Source organism: Artibeus jamaicensis, unplaced genomic scaffold, assembly GCF_021234435.1.
Source record: "Artibeus jamaicensis isolate MK-2021 breed Jamaican fruit bat unplaced genomic scaffold, CSHL_Jam_final scaffold_916, whole genome shotgun sequence".
Lineage (NCBI taxonomy): Eukaryota > Metazoa > Chordata > Mammalia > Chiroptera > Phyllostomidae > Artibeus > Artibeus jamaicensis.
In genome coordinates, this window is record NW_026522059.1 from 26207398 (window position 1) to 26225296 (window position 17899).

Consider the following 17899-nt stretch of genomic DNA (forward strand, 5'->3'; position numbering starts at 1 on the left):
CCTTTTTTAATACTTAGGTTTTAAAATTCTAATAATTATTAATAGGGTGATAATATTTGGGTTGTATTTTTTTGCATTTTACATGATGATGATGAATCTCTCTATTTAAAATATATTAAATGCTCACTTTCACCCATTTCTTTTTGTGGATTCTGAATACAGAAATACTGGGATTGGCGTTTTGGTCCAGTATTGTAATCACCACGCAGATTTCCGTGAATTCAAAGAGTTATTTTTTTTCTGATTGTTCTTAGAACACCGAAATGTCCCAGAACCGCTACCTTTCGGGCACTGGAGCTGCACTAACCAAGCCGCCGAGTGCATCTGGAAGTGGAGCACAGGCATTCTTTGTCCGAGAGCCTGCGCTCAGCTGTCGGTCTAGATAGTGCGACCAGTGTATCGCGCATCTCAATGGCGGTGACTGCCAACCACAGACCTTTGCCATTGCTGTCTCAGATATGCAGCCACCTTGAGGAGAACGGGCCAGTTGTGGAAACGAAGCTCATTAGCAGCCAAGTTGAAATTAAGAGGCTATACATGCTGCAGTGATTCAATGAAAAAAGGAAGGAGTTCTTGTGTACCCTCCTTCCTCGTCCTTCACCTTTTTCAGGTCTCTTCTTGCATATTATATAATATTATATATATTTCTTTCTCTGCTCACTCAAGACTAAGCCTTGAGCTGTAGTCATTTGTTTCTCTTATGCCAGTGGGTACAAAGGGTACTTGTTCAGAGTAGTGAGAACATAATCACCTATAGCTGTTGGTAAAACATCTCATTTAGCAAATAAAGGTCAAAACTTGCTTGCTTGCTTCCTTTCTTTCTTACAGTTGTTTTCTTTGTAAGAATTAAATAAAGGGATCTTTTAAAAAAATACAACATAAGTTAGAGAAAACAGAAGTAACCTTTCCTGCCCATGAAGGAAGGGAGTATTCAATGAAAGCCCAGAAGAAGAGCCTTTGCTGGAAGGTCACAGGATAAAGCGATTCTTTATCAGAGCGGAATCCAGCAGAAAGTCTTGGAACCTTTCAAGGTCGATGGCCTGTGGTCGTCACCAGATCTCTTTCCCACAGAAAGAGTCGAAGGGTTTAGATTTGCCTAACGATTCCATGAGATTTATTTTCCATGTGTCTGAATATATCCATCTGGAGCTTTTGCCTGTTACTGAAATTCTGCATTTACTTATTTTGCATCATGGTGATGAAATCCAAATCAGATCTCCCTGCTTGGGAGTGCCGTGCTGGCACTAGGTCGTGGCCACCTGGGTCTTCTCTTGGCACGACAGACATTCACCGGCTGATTCATTGTATCTCTTTATGTGGTACTGTTCTTGGGGCCCTGTGACCCTGGGAAAGCGGACACTACCTCCTTCCTCCCACCCTGAGCTCTCCTTTTCCTGAGTTTTCTCTCATACACGTGTTCTGTGCTTTATTCCTGCCTTCTCTTACTCACCCATTGTTTGCTATTGATAATTTTTTTTCCTTCACAGGGACTATAAGCTCTTTGAGGTCAAGAATTCTGTCTTTTTGTCTCTTGGGGATTCACAGTGCTCATGATCCTTGGCACTTGATGAGCCCCTGCCACCTCCTTTATGCCTCCAACTCTTACACTCGATCCAAAGAGTGTTTTCTCAAATCAAGAGAAGTACCTACCTCCCATCCGTCTTGCCCAAAGCTGGGGGTCACAGAGGTGGGGTGAACCAAATAAAACGTCCTCCCCTCTTTTTAGAACCTCCCCCACTCTCAAGACCACCTGCCCATTCCCAGAGTTCTGGGCTCCTTTGTAGGCATGTCTCCTGGGATTCATTCTCTAAGGCTCCACCCGCACTGAGGTTCAGCTGAGTATGACCCCTCCTGGGCCAGTCATATTCTCAGGAAGCAATCCTGAAAACCAGAAAGACTTGGAGGTCCAAAGGAATGTGCATCCAGTGGTGAAATTCTAGGCACCCTGGTAGGCAACGGTGGAGCCATTTTTAACCCGTCCTTGTCCGGCCTCCCTGAAATCACACCACACAGGTAGACACCTACTCTGCTTGCCCACAAGTCCACTTTGCCTGGGGATGGTTAAAAGAATGCAGATGTCGATCGCTGCTCCTATGGTGCGAGCAACCCAGCAGAGAGTCGACTGCATGTGCCTGCGGAGGCAGACTGGTGTACTGTTTAAGAGCCTTTCTCTTATCGCACATCCTAGGTACCACTCTCAGTTTTTTGCTTATCAGTTGCGTGGCCTTGTACAAGTTTCTAAAACATTCTGAGGCAAGTTTTCTTCATCTATAACACCAGGTTAACAAAACCCATCCCAAAGATGCTATAAAAATTCAATGAGCTAAAGTATGGGCCATTCTTGGCAAATAAAGTAAATATATAGGACAAGAGTGCCATGAATAATAATATGTAGAGCTTGGAAGGATTATAGATCCAAGCAAGGCAGTTTGGATGTCAGAGGCTGAGAACAGGTACATAGAGCAAGGCAGTGATGGGGGTGGGGATGGATGCAAGAGGCCTTGTTGGAGGAGAACCTCCTCACCTCCTCTGAGAACATGAGGTCCATCCGGTATCTGTGCCGGCTTAGCCACAGGTACCTAATCCTCTGGTGAGTTGGCCCGCAGAGGCATTTTGGGTGTGGAAGCAGCCCACTGGCGTGCACATTCTCACCACAGGGCAGAGGGGGAAAGGTAGCTTCACCGCTTCTCGTCATTGTTTCCGAGTCTCTCTCCTGCACTTGGGCTCTGCAGTCCTCAAAGCCAGGAGCTGACAGTTCCTTCCTGTTATTCCCAGGCCACTGTTGAGAGCACGTACTCAGTGCCTAATTATTGATTAGATGATTGAAAGACACAAGATGCTGGATTTTTGCTGTGCAACATCTACTGATATGAGTGATCATATAAAGGATTTACAAAGACTCAGTGCAAGTATGTGAACATATCTTCCCTGCAAGAACATGATTCAGTCCCAGGAAGATGGAAACCCTGTGGTCTATGGTTCTCTGGAGCAGCGTGGTTTGTGGGGTCACAGAAGGAAAAAGGATTTGACTTAGCAAAGTTGCAACAGCCTTGAAAATACTGGTGGTTGTGCATGAAAGGAAAGACAAACAGGAACAAATTTAAAAAGCCCAAACATATGACCCTGGGAGAGAAATCGGTGGAATCAAGCCTGATGCCCGAAGGGGTGAGTTGGCAGAGTGGACCGGATTGTGGCGCATCCACCCGACTTGTGATTTCACACTTCTCTGAGCTTCCGCTGTCCCACGATATTTGGAGATGACCGTATTCCCACCCTATCGGCCTTCTCCAAAGCAATGGTTTTTAAAAGCTGCGTGTTTTCTTTCTCTTCTTATCTCTACCTTGCATCCTGCTGTTTACAGGATCGGTTCTGTTCTTGAGTGGTTCAAGTTGTCAGAGTCTTTGAGCCCCTTGGTTTGGGGGAAGCCTGGCTGCCCTGTGGAATCCCAGCACAGCGTGGCATCTCCCAGTGAAAGAGGCATGTGGCGTTTCGGAGCTTGTGACCAGCTGTGAAACTTTTGCATGTTCAAGCACATTAAGCACTTGAAAGGGCCTGCTGTGCATCTCATTACAGAGATATAATACCCGGCGCGACTTCTCGGGTGCGCTGATGCCTCCTTAGAAGTTGCCCGGAGTAACATGAACTCCGATTTATTTCCAAAAGGCAGTGCTTGCCCTTTTCTCTCCATATTTGGGATGGAAACGACGTCCGCGTGCCTCCTGCCCCTTCCGTCTGCTCCCGCATCTTGTTACTTTGCTGTTCTTTCTTCTCCATCTGAATGGTTTCCTCTGGGCTTTGTGTTCAGATGCTGCTGCTCCTGATCACACAATGACAGTGGCTCCTGAGACAAGTGGGAACTGGAAATTGGAAATAGTCCCTTTTGCTTTCGTGAAACATGGAATCCAGAAAGGGGGTTGGGGATCGAGCAGAAGTTGCTTTAATTATAATCGTTTAAATTACAATTACAATGGCTCCCAGCACCAAGAAGAATGGTCCTCAGTAAAGTGGTAAAGCAGGCCGAGATTGGCCTTCCCTTCTGTGCCTCTTCATGGCTTCGTCCTTCCAGGGTCTCCTAACCTCCCCCACGAACCCCCTAACTGCCTAGAGGTGACACTGTTCCCTGCTTCCGATGCCCCTGTTTTCCTAGACCCTCCTCATCAGGAGGTGGAGCTCAACACTTCGGGCCCCTTCTCTTGTGTTCTGACTTGTAGCCCCAGATAGTCCTCCTTTGGGGGGCTCACCGTGGTAGACACTTGGGTGATCTTGGTCAAAGTTGCCTACACTGGTGATGCTCCTCTGGGTAGAACAGATGTGTTGAAAAGCACAGCTCTCCAGACCTCGGACGATCTGACTTTTTAATTCTAGTTTTACCACTGATGACCTAGGGTTACGTTACTTAACCTTTCTGAGTATGTCCTCACTCATGTACTGGAATTGATGAGTCCGTGCTGTCATGTCTTAAATATGAGATTTTTCACCTCCCAGGATGATCATAAACCTCAAATGAGATGAAGCATTAAACAAATCTTTATATGTGAACGGTTCTGTGCAAATGTAAGTTAGGAAGGCCAGAAAGTGTCTTAATCATGTTCAGAATGTTCGCTTCTTGAGAGGTAATGTGATGGAGCCGGAAGCTTCAGCCTGGCTTTAATGTTGTCTACAGTCTCTGTCTGTGAGCCTTCATTTCCTCATTCATACAGAAGAACGTAATCAAACCTCATGGGACTCTCGTGAACATTCAGCCGCTCCTGGATTTGGAGTCGAGGTGATTGGGGGGCTGCAGAAGGCATTCATAAAAACAGAGAAGCCAGGCAGAGAAGTAGATTTGAGGGTCAAAAATAAGATTGGTTTTATATAAAATGAATTCAAGATTCTGCAAAATATGCAGTGAAAAACAGAGAAATGTGAGGCGGGGAGAGAGAGAGTTGGTGCTAGAGATGAAGATTTAGGAATTATCTGAGAAAAGATAATTATTGAAGCTGTGGGCATAGAAACATCAATCAAGAAGTTAGAGGAAATGAATATTGAAGGAACAACTATGGTAGCACTGCCAGATGAAATACAGGATGCTCGGTTAAAATTGAATTTCAGGCTGATAAAGTATCATGTTGAAGAATAAGAATGTCCCATATAATATTTAGGACATACTTTTACTAAAAAGTATTCATTTTTTATCTGAAATTCAAATTTACCCAGGCACTGTGTGTTTTTATTTGCTAAGTCTGGGCAACCCTAGACGGTGGGGATATCCCATAATTATGGGATGGCCAGGAGAAGAGGAGATGGTGGAAGAGTATGGAACAGAGAGATAGGTCCCAGGAATGCTAAGCTATTGCACCATCATGGAATCCAAGGGCAGAGTGGATTTCGGGAGGGTTGAGCAGAAGGTTCGAGGTCATTGCATTTGGCAACCTGGGCATCACTAGGGACTTTGGAGAAAACAGATAGAGGACAAGTTGCAATAGAGTTAAGGAGTGAATAAAGTAAGGGAGAGGGGAATAACGAGTGTAGACCCTTCTTTCAGGCAGTATGGAGGAGAGAAGGAGGGAGATGGGATGGTAAAAGGTAGACAAATAAAAGGCCTTTGCAAGGCTTAGAGAGACTGAGCTCGTCCTCCAGCTTTGCAGAGGAGCCTGGAGAAGTGGTGTCCTGAAGATGCAAGAGGAGTGATGGGGATGGGGAGTGAGCGAGCTCTGGGTGATGGAGGGAGGGAGAATTGGGACAGAAATGGAGGCATTAACCTTTGCCCGGCCGGTGCTCCCTCTTCCTCCTGGTAATGAAGGAAAGAGGGGGTGATGATAAAGATGTGAAGGTTTTCAGAGTAGGGGAGAGCAAGGAAGGCTTTTTATTTCCTTTTGCTATCTGACCATGATATTCAGATTGCATTTATGGGGGAGGGATTAGGTCAATGACAGAAGACTCAGACTCAACACATTCTGCCTCTTCTGATTTCACAGATCTAACAAGAGCTCGAAAGGGCTGCATAAGTCATCCAAGCAGGAACCATTTTGCTCCCTCGTGTTGTGTCTGTCCCCAGCTCTAGTGAGCGGCATCGATTCATAACATCATTAAATGGCTCACCGGGGAAAAGAAAATGACAGAAACAGAATTGAACAGACTTTCACTCCTCAATTTTGTTAAGCCAGGAGACTCTGGCCATGAAAAGATCAGGGTCGTTTATCCACGCCCCTGGTCCTGGCGGTGGGGTGGGGTGGGGTGGGGTGGGGGGACAGCAAGAGTGCCCAGCAGAGGACATTTTGGGGGCACAAAGAACTCTAGTCTGTGCATTCCTGTCCATACCATGCAGATTGTGTAACGGAGTGCTAATGGCTGTGCCCCGTCACACCCAGCAGCACACCAGGGACTCACGGATGTACAGGTGGTGCACATTGATTTCAGACACCTTCGGCGCTCTGGGAGCTTAGGTCAAAAGATGGCCAGGCTGCTCTGCAGGGGGAGAGGGTGAGGTGGAGGAGCAAAGCAGCCTGCGGTCTCTCAGCTTCTTTTTCTCATTTGCAGCACAAGGAGAGAGCCATTTGCCAAGCTGCAGAAGCCTGAGAAAGCCGAGAGAGAGAGAGAGAGAGAGAGAGAGAGAGAGAGAGAGAGAGAGAGAGAGACTGCAATTTCGGGGAGGGGCGGGGTGGGTGCCATCTGCCTGGGGGAGCTCTTAGTGCCCCCACCCCCAGAGAACACGAGTACTTCCAGCCCCTCTCCACAGCCCTCCTTCTCGCCTTCCTCCTCGGCAACACAGAGAAACAAAGGAAATTCCTAAAGGTAGACTACTTCTGCTTAGTTATTTTAGTATTTGTTAGTATTTATCAAGCTTTTCAGTGTTCATTTGCCCTCGCACCCATCCTTCTTCCTGTGTGCTGGGCTCGGGATGGAAGGAGCATGTGTAACGAGCAGCTGGTAGCCTCAAAGAAACATCTCCTAGAGAGGAGAGACTGTGGGCCCATGAAATCGACCTCCCACACCCCCAGCTTGAAGAGAAAAGAAGTCTGAATTCCACTGGCATTCGAGGGCAACAAAATTGTTGGTGACAGTGAGTCCTTTGAAATGTCTGCGTGGTGTTTAATTAGGTCCAGCGGGTAGAGAATCCACACAGGCACAGATGTCATAATAGAGGCAGGGTGATTTGGAAGCCAGGCAAACAAATAGAAAGCCACAGGGAGAGAAAAAAAAAAATCCATGCAAGACTCTGGGATCTGAGTGAGCCGAAGGGCTGATGTAAGGAGAGGTAGGACAGTGCGGAAAAGGCCACAGGATACGTAGTAGCCCGGAAAGTTACTGCCGAAACACTGCTTGTTCCTGCCTCTACTGCCAGGCCCGTCTCCTGGAGGCAGCCACACCCAGAGCAGCCTCATTGCCCTGGAGAGAAACTCACAAAGGGCCACTGAGTGGACTCGAGGCCAGGCCAAATGTGAGTCGCGAGGGTCGGCGTGGCCGTTGGACCCCTTGCCTGCTTACTAATGTATTCGTGGATTAGAAAGCAAAAGAGAGTTGTTTCCTCTCACAGCTGAAGAAAAACGTTTTCACTTGAGTTTTGTGGTCTTTTTAAATCTTACTATCTTTTTTAGTTTCCTAGAAACTGAAAAAAATGTGGTAATAAATGAAATCAAAAGAATTCAGTGAATGGGCTCAAAAGTAAAATGAAGGGGACAGAGAAAAGAATCGGTGAAGTTGTAGATAGAATACCCAATCCAAACAGCAGAAAAAATAGACCGAAAGTGGAAAAAACACAAAAAGGACGAACCTCAGGGGACCTATGGGGATACGGAACTTGGCCGACACGTGTGTCACCGACATCCTGGAGGCAGAGAGAGGACAAGGCTGGAAGAGGATTGGAAGGAACGATGGCTGAAAGCGTTTCAAATGTGACAAAAGACACAAACCTATAGCATCGAGCAGCTGAGTAAAAACCCAACAGGATTAACCCAAAGAAATCCACACTCAGGCACATAACGGTCAAACTTCTGAAAAATAATGTCAAAGAAAAGATTTTAAAAGCAGAAAGAGAAAAAAATTAGAACTTACCTACACGGGCAAAACAATTAGACAGAGAAGCCACGGAGGCCCTCGGGAGTGGCAGAATGTTCTCTAAATGCTGAAAGATAAGAGCTGTCGACTTGGAATTCTAAATCCGGGGGAAATATCCCTCCGAAAGAAGAAGAGGGCACCGGCATTCTCGGCTGAAGGAAAACCTAGAAATTTGTCCCCAGCAATATTCCCAGCTTAAGTTGAAGCAATATCAAAGGAAGTTCTCTAAAAAATGAAGCAATAAGAGAGGGAATCTTAAAATATCAGGAGAAAGAAAGAATAATGCAAAGAGTAAAAATGGGAATATATACAATTAACTTTCCTTTTCCTAAGTGATCCAAATTATGTGTAATATTGAAGAAAAAATTACACTGTCTGATGTGACTGTCAATCTATGCAGAGAAAATATTTAAGAAAATTATTTTATAAATAAGGGGGAGTAAGGGGATAGAGAGTGAGGTAAGGATTTTATTTCAACTGGTATGATATCAACAAGACACTTTTATGAGGTATGTGCATTTAATGTAATATGGAAAGCAGATATTAAACAAAGCTAGACAGCCCCAGCTGGTTGGCTCAGTTGGTTGGACTGTTGTCCCACACACCAAAATTTTGCAGGTTTGATTCCCAGTCGGGACACACACCTCGGTCATAGTTTCAGTCCCTCTTCAGGGCACATGTAGGAAGAAGCTAACCCATCTTTCTCTCTCACATTGATGACTCTCTCCCTCCCCACCACTTCCTGTCTCTAAAAGCAATAAAAAACGCATCCTCAGATGAGGACTTTAAAAAGCTATACAAAGAGCTATTTAAAAAGCTGTACTAAAAAAACCTAGATAAATAAAAACAGAATTCTAAAAAATGTTTGAGTATCCATACTGAAGTTGGAAATGAAAACAAAAAAAAGAGAAAATAGAGAACAAGGAGACAAAAAGTAAAACATCAGGCTTAGGCCAAATATATCAATACTTAAGTGTAAATGGTCTAAATATACAAAATATAAGACAGATTGACACAGTGGATTAAGAAAACCATCCAACCACATGCTATCCACAAAAAAAACTACCTTAAAGTAGAATAATAGAAGAGGATGAAAATTAAAAGATGCAAAAAGACATGCGAAGTAAACATTCATCCAAAGCTAGAAGGAGTGTCTGCATGAAAGTCAGGTATGGAAAACTTTGGAGCAAGGGAACAAGGCCACCAGGGCTGCAGAGAGATGTTACGTAAGGATAAGTAAGGGCCAGTCCGCCAGAGCGACACGGTGAATGTGCATATGTTACATGCAAGTCCTTAACATGTACCAAACAACAGAGGAAACTACGTGGAGTAAAAACTGATAAGACTGAAGAAATGAACAAATCTGCAATCAGAACTGGAGACTTCAACACTGCTCCCTCAACAATCGACAGAACAACTAAACAGAAAACCAACAAGTGCAGAGAATAATGCAGTAACGCCAGATCTAACTCACATTGATGGAATCCACCCACGGCAGCAGAAAAGACATTCTTTTCGAGCACCACAGAATGCATGCTGAGCTAGACCATAAATCAGACCTCATCAGATTTAAAAGAATTGAAACTGAAAGAAAAATTTATAGTGCTAAATATTTAGATTAGAAAAGAGGGAAAGTCTCAAATTAATAATCCAAGTTTTCTTTTCCAGAAACTAGTTTTTTAAGAAGCTAAAGAAAAAGAGCCAAATAAGCCCAAAGGAAGTATCAGGGAGGACCTCATAAAGCGCAGAGTTCAATAAAATAGAGAGGAGAAAAACAATAAAGTAGATCAAACAAAAAACACCTTCTCTGAAAACATCAACAATTGATAAACCTCTAGCAACACTGGCAAGAAGAGAACAGACACAAATCACCAAACTGGACTCCAAAATGCAACATCAGTGCAGACTGGCAGACATCAAAAGAGTAACGAGGGAATTCTTACAGAAAACTCTCCACAATAAAGTTTCACAGCTTATATAAAACAGGACAATTTCCCGGCAAGCATGAAATACCATAACTCACAATATAAAATAATTTGAATAGCTGGATAACTAAGGAAATTAAGTTAGTAATTTAGAAACTCTCCAGACAATTGGCAGACCCAAGGAGTTTCACTGGAAAATTGTACCAAATATTTAAAGAAGAATTAACTGTTAATCCTATAAATCTCTTCCAGAAAATACAAGAGGAGGGAATAATTCCCAGTTCATTTTATAAAGCTACTCTGACCTCACAGTTCAAAAAAGACAGCACCACTTGAGACAACAACACGACTCTCAAGTTTTCTGTGATGAAGTGTTGTCAAACAGCATTCAGCAGCATATTGAATATGAAAATAATTATATGCCACAACAAAATGGAGATTATTCTAGGGATACAAGGCTATTTTATATGAAAAGCAATCAGTATAGTCCACCACAGAATCTTAAAAAATTGCAATTGCACTAATTGAAGCAGAATAATCACTTGACAAAATTCAACTAGCTCTTCATGATTTTTTTTTTTAAAAAAACCTCTCAGAAAAATAGTAGAGAGGAACTTCCTAAAGCTGATAAAGAATATTTATCAGCCCTGGCTGGTGTAGCTTGGTGGATTGAGCACAGGCCTCTGAGGCAAAGGGTCGCTGGTTCAATTCCCAGTCAGGGCACGTGCCTGGGTTGTGAGAGGCAACCACACATTGATGTTTCTCTTCCTCTATTTCTCCTTCCCTTCCCCTCTCTCTAAAAATAAATAAAATATTTAAAAATAAATTCAAAATAAAATTTAAAAAAAGAATATTTATCAAATACTCTCATCTATCAAGTACTGGAAATTCTACAAAGTGGAATAAAGGAAGGAGAGAACCCAGAAGGCGTACAGATCAGAAAAAACATCTGCTCTTCTTTGCAGATGCCATGAGATCTGCTAGGAAAGTCCAATGGAATCTACAAAAAAATCCCCCCTGTGTATCCCCATATGCTGGCAATGTACATCCATATACATGGATGCTGAAATTAAATATGCAATGTAACTTATAATAGCTCAAAACATGAAATACTTATGTGTAAGCCTAATAAAACATGCACACAATTTGTATATCCAAAATGACATGCCAGTGAAAGGAATCAAAGCAGATCTATAGGATTAATAGTTAATTCTTCTTTAAATATTTGGTACAATTTTCCAGTGAAACTCTTTGGGTCTGCCAATTGTCTGGAGAGTTTTCTAAATTACTAACTTAATTTATAAATGGAGTGACAGGCCATATTTATAAATGGGAAGATTCAGCATAGTAAAGACACCAGTTGTCCCCAAATTGATATTCACTTTTAGCGCAATTATTATAAAAATTTCAGCAAGGACTTTTTTAGATACAGACAAGATTATCCTGAAAATGCATATAAAAAGGGGAAAATGCTATAATAGGATGTCTAACAATTTTGAAAAAGAGGAATAAAGTGGGATCAATTGCTCTACTGATTTCAAGATACATTAGATAGCTACAATAGTCGAGACTGTGAAGAATTAGAGGAATAGACACAGATCAGTGGGACAGAATACAGAACCTGGAAATAGCCACATGCAAGCTGAGCCAACTCATTTTTGACAATGATCCAATGCAATTCAGAGGAGGAAAGACATTTTTTTTTTCAACAAATGGTGCTGGAGCAATTGGGTATCCATAGGCAAAACAAACAAATAAAAAAACACCTTGTACAGCACAAAATAGTTTGTAGATTTAAATGTAAAACAGAAACTATAAAATGTTTGGATGAAACATAAGAGAAAACTTTAGAAGTTTGACTGCATGAGAGTTCTTAAAACATGATATCAGAGACATGATCTCTAAAAGAAAAAATAAATAAATTGGACTTTATGCAAATTAAAAATATTTGCCCTATGAAGGGCTCTAAAGGAGATGAAAAGATAAGCTACAGACTGATGGAAATATTTGCAAAACACATACCTGATGAAAGATTCATATCTACACTGTGCAAAGAACTCAAAACTCAACAGTTAAAAAGGAAACAACTCTATTAGAGAATAAGCAAAAATATATATATAAGGAGACATTCTACTGAAAAGAATATATTGATGGCAAATAAGCACATGATATTTGACACCATTAGCTATTAGGGACATGCAAAGGAGGACCATGATGAGCTATCTCTACACACTTATTAGAAAAACTAAAATAAAAAATAGCAAGAATGCCCATGCTGACAAGGATGCGGAAAAACTGAATCTCTCACGCACTGCTGGTTACAATGGTATAGCCGCTCTCGGAAATAGTTGGGCAGGGTCTTTTACATTATGTTTTATTGATTATGCCATTACAGTTGTCCCAAAGTTGGGCAGTTTTAAAAAAGCTAAACATAAATCTATCATATGACCCAGCATCACCCTCTTGTGTTTTATCCTAGAGAAATAAAAACTTATATCCACAAAAAACCAGTGTGCAGTTTCTCCTGGAAGATTTATTTGTAATAGTCCCAAACAACTAAAATGTTGTAGCATGGTGGTCAGAGAAACTGTGATACATTCGAACCACAGAATATTCTTCAGCAATAAAAGGAAACAACCACTGTTGGATGCGACAACTTAGGCAGATCTCGAGAGCATTATGCTGAGTAAACAAACAAACAAACAAAAACACCAATACCAAAAAATCACATAATGTATGGTTCAACTGATTACCATTCTAGAAATGACCCAAAGAAAAGATGGAGCGCTGTGAGTGCTTCCCAGAGATAAGGGGCGGAGCAGAGGGGGTGGGTCTGACTGCAGAATGGCATGAGAAGGAGTTTTGTGCAGTGAGGGGCAGGTCTGTGTCTTCATTCCAATGGGGGCTGCATGAATCTCCATGTGATAAAATGATTATAGAACTGTAAAAAACAGTATTCCATGTGCATTTGCTGACACAGAAATATTCTTAGGTTTTGATGACCTTGAGCTTCATTTACTAAGAAATGTCATCATTTGTGTGTAGTTACCTGATACTTGCTTTTTTTACATTCATTAGATTTCTACAGTGTACCTGAGTTGTTGCGTGCAGCTGTGATTTACTGATTTTTCCCTGTTGTCTAGTATTTTATTGGATGATTATAGCTCAATTCATTTGCTCTCCTGTTGGTGGACATTTGTGTTAAATACAGCTTTTTGCTATTTTGAGTAAAGCTGTTAAAAACACTGTGCACATCTCCCTGTACAAATATACCAGTTTCTCTGGAGAATATAGGTAGTGGTGCTGGTGGGGAATTTGCTCAGTTGGAGGATTTGTAAACATTCATCTTGGTAAGATTCATAAGACAAGGTTAAATTGTTTGCAAGTGTTCATGTGAATTTATACTCCTACCATCAGCTTAATTTGTGCTTTTATTATTACCAATGAGGTTGTTCACCTTTTTATATGTTCATTCGCCATTTGTATTTTTCTCCTCTGGAACAATGTGTCAGATCTCTTGCTCATTTTTCTATTGTGTTGTCTTTTTCTTACTTGTCTGTAACATTTCTTTATATGACCTGAATACTGGTCTTCTGTTGATTTTACATGTTGCAAACTTGTCACAGATATTGGCAAATCTTTTGTTTTCTTTTGATAAACAGATCTTAATATTACAGTAAGAAAATGACCAGTCTTTCCTTTTATGATTAATACTTCTGTGCCTTAAGAATTCCTTCCCCATTTAGAGGTCAGAAAGATGTTTTATATTTTTTCTTCAAGTTTTAATATTTTGCTTTTCATAACTAAGTCCTTAATCCTCTGGAATTGATTTTTGGCTGTGACTCTGCCTTGACTTTTGGCTCAGTAAATTATTCCAGCCGTCATGCGAGTCCTGTCATCTTTTAATTCCAACTTCTCTGCCATGTATGGTTCTGCTCTGCCTCTTCCAATTGTGTTTTTTGCCCTTTGGTATGCCTGGTAATTTTTCCCTGGTAGCCAAACATGCTGTGCCAGATATGAGGAAGTGCTGTAAATAGACTCTTGGTGGTGACAAATGGAAGATCAATGTAAGAGCACTTTATATACCCTAAAATGTATTTCATAAACAAGGAGGAAAGATGCTGAGCTATTTTCTCAGAGAGCAAATCTACTGTTACTCGGAAGTTTGAGTAAGTGTAAAGACTTGGGCAATCGTCTCTTGAACCTCAGTTCTTTCTCTTTCAGACATCTTCGGATAACCCCAGAGCCAGTGTTTTCCTGGGCGCACATCCTCAAGCACCAACCTTCAGACCCAGCTTATTGCTGAATGGTGTTTTTGTGCACATTTGTTGATTTTCTCCCCAGTATTCTTCCCCTCAACCCTTTCCCTTCCTCACAGTATCTTGAATGTCTTTCCATGAGATTGTTCTTTGGCATGATTCTACCCTCACCTCCAGGGATAAACCTTGCTTAATTTAAAGCCAGTCAGCACAGTTTGGTGACTGGCTTAGCAATGGGCAGTCTGAGCACCTCCATTGGACTGACATGGCAGGCACGCTGCGCTGTCCCCTTGGAAGATGGATGTGTGGTCTTCAACAGCTGTAGCCTTTATTTTTTGTTCCATGAGGGAGGCAGCTGGAAGTTCAAGTCAGTTTACAGAAAACACCTGTGCCAAGAAAATTGCAGAGAATCAAATGATAGCGTAAACCTCTGGCTTCTGAAACCAACCCTGCATCTGGGGTTTTCCCCCCACGGTTCAATGAACCAAAATATTTTATTTTTATTTTGTTATTTATTTGTGTCAGTGAATTTGAGTTGGGTTTTCTGATATTTATAGCCAAAAGATTGCTGAATGATAGTTTCTATATATTTCAGGAAAAGTTATATACATTATTTTAATGTTATTTATTATTTTAAATAATGTATATACTTTAATATATTACTTAAATATATAAGTATAATATATAAGTAAGTATATAATATATATAAGTATACTATATATTACTTGTGTAATATATATTACATAGTTATGTATATATATAATGCATACATGTTTGTATATATACACAAATTTATCCTAAAGTTTATAGTCCTTCCAGGATTAAGGCCATAAAGCTTGAATGTTACTAAGCATGCCTGTTCTTCCCTGGAATAAATTGCTTGCATAACACCTGTCTAAAAGATTTTAGACTGTGAAATGCCAGGACATGAGTCCTGATCTTTTGGGGACTGTACCTATCACCCACTGTGATGCAGACAAAGACCAATTAGACTGAAATATGTCAGTGTTCTTGTAGGTGTGTTTCCTGTTTCCTGTTTGTAAAGGCAACTACAGAAAAATTAAATGCAACAGCATTATATAAACTGCTGAACTGAGCTGTCAAATCTGCAAGTAAAATAGTCATTGATTATGAATGGTCTCAGCTGCAGGGCTGCAGAACTGCTGGTGATAAAATCTCGAGATACTGTGGGAGGCTCCCAGGACCGAGGCTACACTCGACTGCGTACTGTGAGTTACTCTTCTCACCTCTCTTAATGCCTGAGTTTCAAACTGTGTGACTTATGATTCAGAATGCAAAGTTATTGCCCTCTAGTGAGACTGTTGCCTGTTTATATGTTTTGGTCTTTGGCGAATAGAAAATACTAGCTTAAAGCTTTGCCCTAAGGTATATATTTCCATTTTTAGCTCTTGATAAATTAATGTTACTGAAAAAGAAAACTATGGATCCAGTCTAAATTTGTATAATATTCTGCTCTCTTCTCTGGTGACTCTGATTAAATAGAAACCTTATTCGAGTATAAGAAATTTACTTAAAAAACAAAACAAGATAACCGATCATTTAAAAACCTGTCTTGCTTCCTGGCAAAAAAAAAAAAAAGTTATACATACACGTCCATTCCCCTCCTTACTTTCTAGGTCTACTCATTTGGTATGGAAAATTTAAGTGGATACTGGGCAGCAAGTAGAAAGGATGTTTTCTAATTCAGAAAACATTCTTCTGAAATCCCACTGTGGTTTCGTCGGGATGGCAGCAGCCACAGCCGTGCATATCCTGTTAAGACAGGAACGTTACTACTTTCTCAGTGTGTTGATGTGGGTCTCAAAAGCCACCTCATGGAATATTCAGGAAATTGGCTTTTCAGAAAGGGAAATTTGGTATATAAATTTTGTGGATATTTTTCAAAATATGCTCCTGGCCCCGGATGAGAGCCAGCCAAGGTTTGGAAGCAAGGTAATATGGCTTAGGTCCTGGTAATACTTTTGAGGGGCTGTTTGTAAACAAAGCGTAAATATTAGTCCAATATTTACTTGGCCAAGTAGTTTTATATGAGGATAAAATGACAGAAATAAAATAAACATGGGCAAGAATCCAACCTTGTTTTGTATTTTACTGATCTTGCAGAGGAGGGAGATAAGTTGATCTAAAATGAAACATAAATGTACTTCACTCTTCCCACTTCCTTTACCCCCTTCCATTCTCTACGGCTGAGTAGTATTTGCTGAGCAACACGGCTCGTCTGAATGTCATAAGAAAGTGAAAGTGAAAAATCTGCATTCCAAATTTGGTAGGTCAGCCCTCTGAGATCTGTGGAACAGTAAAGAAATATTTGAAGTTGTGTTAAGTAAAGTCTAAAGGTTTTTTTTTTCCTCTTCTTGACATTGAGAATTAAGTCTCAGCCCCAACGCATTTCTCCTGGAGGCCAAGACAGAATTGCGCATTTAAGTTGGTAGGGATGAGACCCCTGAGAGGCTGCTTCTTATAGTGCTCTGGTGGAACTACTCATGAATATCACAACTCTGAATATAATCATAGCCATTGAGTTAGTTTCTTAGATCTTTCTAATTTCAACTGAAGAATAATAAGAAAGCACCAAAAGACAGTAAAGCAGGAGTACAGTTCAACAGAAGAACTTTTTCCCTTGACCTGGAGGTGTAGAGAGTCGGTATGGCTGCTATTGGCTTCTGGTCATTCCAGCTCCTCCTCCAGCACCCAGGTCTCTCTTCTGTGTTGGTGATCTCAGGGTCAGGTGATCCTTCCCTGGGGAGGCCCTTCTCGTGTGAGCCCCAAATATGCTCTGCTTCATCTCTGGTTTATGTGGAACAAGAAGAGGCTGCAGAACTTTGGGCTGCTGATCTGAAGCGTCTGCCAGACCCAAAGGAGGACAACTGGGATGAGAAATGGACAGAAAAGCTCTGAGGCAGTGAATGAGCCCCCGTCTGACTACTGTTAGCTTGTGAAAGGAGCAACCAAGGCCAAGATGAGGGTGACTCCTTTAATGGGCTTTCTGAGAAGATGGCTTCAGTTAGCAACTTCTGCCCCAATTTCCTGAGAGTTCTGGAATTTTGTTTGAAGGGTTCCACACACTTGAATAAAAATTGCCTAGCAATGGAGGTCCTGGTAATCATAGGTAGGGAAGATGTATGTAAAGAAACTATTTTAAGGTGAAGTATACAAATAAAATTCAGGTTTATAATTATTTCTGACTTCCTGTTGTCTTGGTGGTGTCTCTCTTTAGCTCTTTAGGTTGCAATCATTTTATCTGGTTCCTCAAGAATTCCATATCTTCCCCAAGGCTTCCTATGTGAATAGCTCCTTCACATATGGGATCATATGGAATTATGGTTCTCTACAGTTCCCTGCATTAAAGACCTCTTTCTTCCCTCCTCCTCTTAAAAAATATTGTTTTGATCCTCTTAGTTTAGGAGTTTGCTACTCTGTGTCTTCCATGTTCCAAAATTTCTTCTCTAACAAAAACACCTGTTTTGTCAAACTGAGAATCTTTCACTCAGGAACAGCAATGAGGATATTATCTCAGAGGCTGAGAGTACAAGATGTCAAATATTTAGAGGATAATTAAAATCTGTTTCCAGGTGTTTTAAAATACAGACATAGAAACTAATACTCATTATCCAAATAATTGATTTCCTGACCACCATTTTCCACCCGGTTATGTTC

At 41.3% G+C, this 17899-nt stretch overlaps 1 protein-coding gene across 8 annotated transcripts in view; it reads left to right on the plus strand.

The window, feature by feature from the left end:
- The window catches only part of NCALD (neurocalcin delta), a 347766-nt gene that overhangs the window by 193361 nt on the left and 136506 nt on the right, over nucleotides 1–17899 (plus strand). For 6 of the 8 annotated variants that reach the window (XR_005080846.2, XM_053661077.1, XM_053661073.1 and 3 more), the window contains exon 4: nucleotides 15366–15450. The exons of the other annotated variants lie outside the window; for them this stretch is intronic. The gene's annotated coding sequence lies outside the window, so the exon portion shown is untranslated. The remainder of the gene's footprint in view (nucleotides 1–15365; nucleotides 15451–17899) is intronic. 8 annotated transcript variants of the gene reach the window in all.